At 40.1% G+C, this 4362-nt stretch overlaps 1 pseudogene; it reads left to right on the top strand.

Moving 5' to 3' along the window:
• Nucleotides 1-1315: 1315 nt before the first annotated feature.
• Nucleotides 1316-3579, top strand: LOC133907247 (putative aconitate hydratase, cytoplasmic; annotated as a pseudogene).
• Nucleotides 3580-4362: the final 783 nt, after the last annotated feature.

The following is a 4362-nucleotide window of genomic DNA, read 5'->3' as shown; positions in this document are numbered from 1 at the left end:
TATTCGATTCGCGATGTACTCTTACGTATTCAGACACGTGTAATTTTTATGGTCCACTTAGCATGTCGTAACTGCATTTCTTATTCCAATGTGATGGCATGGTAGTTGCATTTCTTAATCCGATATGACCACACGCTACATTCTATCGTCGTCACCAATGTATATCTTACAAAGCTACTTATACACAAAGTGATAGCTCGCTTACTCTGTCGGGAGTGTAACTTTAATCACGAAGTGACCACACTACTGAACTTTAACCATGACATGACAACACATGTCTCCTTGCGCAGGCTTTAGACAAGAAGTGACAACACCGGACAGCTTTTACCACACAATAAATAACAACACAGGTACCAATAAACATGGAATCTGCTTCGCACCTCATACCCACGTAATATGCTGCGAGTGCTTCACATATACAATTTGTTCACAATTACTGATTTTTTATTCTCCGACAATTACGTAACCTACTCTAAATTCTCGCTTCCTCAGTATACCGTTTTCACTCCTCTTCAATCTTTTTAATTCCAAAATTTCTAAATGCCCTATTTTAAATTTTAATAAAATACACAAAAATTTGTAATTTTCAGAAAAAAATACCATTACCGCCCCCTCAGAGATCGGCTAGGCTGCTAACCGCCCTCCCAGGCCCTTGCCGCCCCCTGAGAGAGCGGTTAGTACCCTTGCCGCCCTCTGAGGGAGCGGTTAGGCCACCCGCCCTTAGGGGGATGCAGACGCTTAGTTTTGCAATTTTTTTCACGAGGAATCTATTTATTTAAAATTTTAATAAAAAAATAAAAAAATAAAAAACTCCTAAAAAACTTATGATGCTATGCAAACCAAATTAGGCTAGGCCCAGTAGTTACTGGGCTTAAACATGATTATATCTCTTTTCCTCTTTAAGTTAATTTTTTGGCCCAGAACGAAAACAAGGATCACAGTGTCGTTTGGAAAAAAGCAGTAATTTTTCTTTGGCACAAAACGACTTCAAAAAACTGATGCTTGTCAGGTATGCCAAGTGAAATTACATGTTTCTGATCGTTAATGACTGTCGAGTTGTATCAGTACAGAATATGTTTTTTGCCAGAAAATATCGACTTTAGTAATGAACTTAAGATCATTCCTAACATCAGTTGTCGCTTGAGTCAAACATCGAAATGGATGCAGACAGAGCACACAGAATCAGCAACCTCTCCACTGAGGCAGTGGCGTCAAGAACTTCGAATCATCACTGGAGCCGCCTGGTGTCATTGATAGAGAGGAATGGCCGACACGCAGTTTCTGAAGAGTTGAAAAGGATTCCTTCATCGCAGACATGGTTTCAAGGGAAGAAGTGCAGCAGGTATTGGTCGCAGCATTTTGTTCATGAAGATCAAATAGACATTAAGCTAACCACTAATGACAAAGAAAACAAAGAGAACACATTTAAAATAAGAAATTTGAGTTGTTGTAATGCCAACTGTTATTCAAAATGCAGAGCAAAGCGCACTGTTATTCTGACATGAATGTACGATATATCATTTGTCTTCTCTAAACCTGAGACTGATAGCACAGAATTTTTTATCCAAGTGGAAGGTATTTTCATAGCATGAGTTTGTTAGGACTACTAATTCAATTATATAGAAGAAATATTTTAAACGTACCCCACAGACAGCAGGAGGCTCACTAAAGTTTTGGCTCTACTGGAAATCACCAACTGATGCTGCCATATATAGTCACTTGCTGCTTTCAGATGTAGCTCCAAGAATTCTTTCTGAGAATGAAATAGAACAGTGAGCAGGAAAAGCCCGATCCACTCAGAAAACCACATCTTTCCTTATAATGAAATCTCTTAAGGAGGTGTAGCATGTAACCAAAGATTCTCCTGGATGGCATGTTTTGCTGTAAAAATCAAAAGTTGAAAACATCAAGAAAAGAAAATACCTGATATTCAGCCTCAACAGGAATGCAATCAAGGGAGTAAGGTTGTTGCATGCAGCCGAGCAATAAAGCGGCCCTGATAGAAAAGAGCAGCTATTTCAGATATTTAGATCTTGTACAATTGGCTAATGTACTCGTATGTATTGGTCATGCTAACTGTTGCCATGAGGCGAATTGAAGACTCTTTTTTTACGCTCATAATAGTGTTGAACTCGGTAATTTGAGTAAATTGTATGCCCTTGTGATGTTTGTGGAAGAACCAGCTTCTGTAATCGCACTGTACCAACTGTTCCTCAATTTCAGATTGTGAATACAGTGAACTGCCAGACCGATCCATACAGAACAAGATGCATAGATATCGAACCATTCACAACGTCAAACAACGTGCGACGGCCAGAGAGGTTCTTCAGCATCAACATAAGTCGCAGGCCAAAAAGAAATTCAGCTACTACAGGTTGTGAAGGAAGCCTATTGCTTGCTAAGTACCTGCGCACGTGCGGCATGGACCAGAAGAAATTCAGCTCATACGGCGGCCGGCGTGGCAACAATGAGGAGAGCATTTGCAAACATGAGGATTGTGAACAAGCTTATGAATGGAAAGGTTGGACCCAGGACAGTTCATGTTCCGGTAAACCAGGGAGGAGCTTTATGTCTTCGATGCGGCCATGGTATGTTGTGGGTATTTATGTGAACACTAGAAGCATCAGAGTTTTCTGCGGTTTTACTCAATGACACTTTCTAATGCAAACTTGTATGTACAGAAAGATTTTTATATATTTCCGCATTGCAGAAATATACAAATCCGAGGGTCATGATACGATCATCATTATTGCTGGTGCTGAGTACGGGAGTGGCAGCTCTCGTGACTCTGTTGCCAAGGACCAATATAATAATCCTGGTAAGTTGGTCGCTGCAGATTTAATACTCAGATGATCCAGTCCTTCTTGTTTGGTACTCCCTCCATTCTTAAATATTTGTCATTTTTGCTATCGATAGAAGAACTGAAGAGTAGCCTAAAATGACCACCGTACCACCTTTCTCTCTTACTCCTATTCTTGTGTTCGTTGTCCAAAGATGTGTAGCCGAAATGTGACATTGAAGTAATGATTCTGGGGCTATAATGTGAGGGGATGTGTCTAGAGAACTGCAAAACAACATGTATTTGTGAACAAAATTTAAAAGCTAAAATGACAAAATTAAATTAGGGGTTCATATATATGTATCATGAAGCATTTACAGGGTATCAAGGCAGTGATTGCTAAGAGCTTCGAACGTATCCACCGAAGCAACTTGGTGGGGATGGAATATCATTCCTCTCTGCTTCAAAGCTGGCGAGGATGCTGATTCACTCGGCCATCCACCTCCCTACCAGCATCGGCGAGATCCGTCCCGGCCAGGACGTGACCATGACTACCGACAACAGGAGACCCTTCACTTGCACTCTTCGCTTGGATACAGAGGTACATACATTCCAAAAACTAGTAGATTTTGCTATTTCTATCTAGACAATCGTATCTTCAGAAGCTTCTGATCAGTCAGTTCGCATGTAAATTACACATTATTCTGTGCTTGGTTGTCATGCAGCTGGAGCTGGCATACTTCAACCATGGAGGCATCCTCCCGTACATCATCCGCAGCCTGGCCGGACTGCAGAAATAAGTTTAAAATTATTGGCACAAATAAAAAGTTTGGATCCTTTCACATCTAGATTTTCTTAGCAATGTGACAATCACAAAAGGATCGTATAGATATGCTAAGTGGGATATAGTTTGCTGACCCAAGAACCTACATTAGTTGGTTATCCACGACGATTTTGATTTGAAAAATGGAAGTTTATTTAGTAAGTGGCTATTCATGTTCTTAAATGAGTATGGGTTTGGCAAAATCTTTCGAGGAGAAAGTATTTAGGCAATAAGACTATTTTCAAATGAGTTTGGGTTTGGCAGAATCATTTCTGGACTTGCTTAATGAATGTCGAACATCTTTTTCTTACTTTTGATACCTTTAGGTCAGAAAATGTACGCAAGTTAGAATTGTGGAAAATTAGAGCATATATTTTGTTATTGTCACTTTGCTAAGTTTCTTTGGCAACCTGTTCATATAGATTTGTTTTGAACCTCCGGTAGAAACTTTATCTTTCACGGTTCCAGTCCCGAACCATGAGAGACAATAGAGACCTAAACAACCATGAGAGATAGGACCTATCTTTCATGGTTGCAGAGTTCCATTCTAGAACCGTGAAAAATGAAAGAACTGTTAGATGTATCATATCTAGCCTTGCATGGCAGTTTGTATCACCACCGATATTCCCTCCAAACCTCCCGATTCTGTTGCTATAAATCGGTTGAGTTGTTATGGCAAGGGTGAGGTGTATATATGTGGTTTCCTCCGTAATGAATCAGCGTAGCGTTGAGCCCAATCATTCTCACATGGCATCAGATT

This window comes from Phragmites australis, chromosome 24, assembly GCF_958298935.1.
Source record: "Phragmites australis chromosome 24, lpPhrAust1.1, whole genome shotgun sequence".
Classification (NCBI taxonomy): domain Eukaryota; kingdom Viridiplantae; phylum Streptophyta; class Magnoliopsida; order Poales; family Poaceae; genus Phragmites; species Phragmites australis.
The sequence above is the reverse complement of the archived record's forward strand: the minus strand, read 5'-3'. Positions and strand labels throughout refer to the sequence as shown.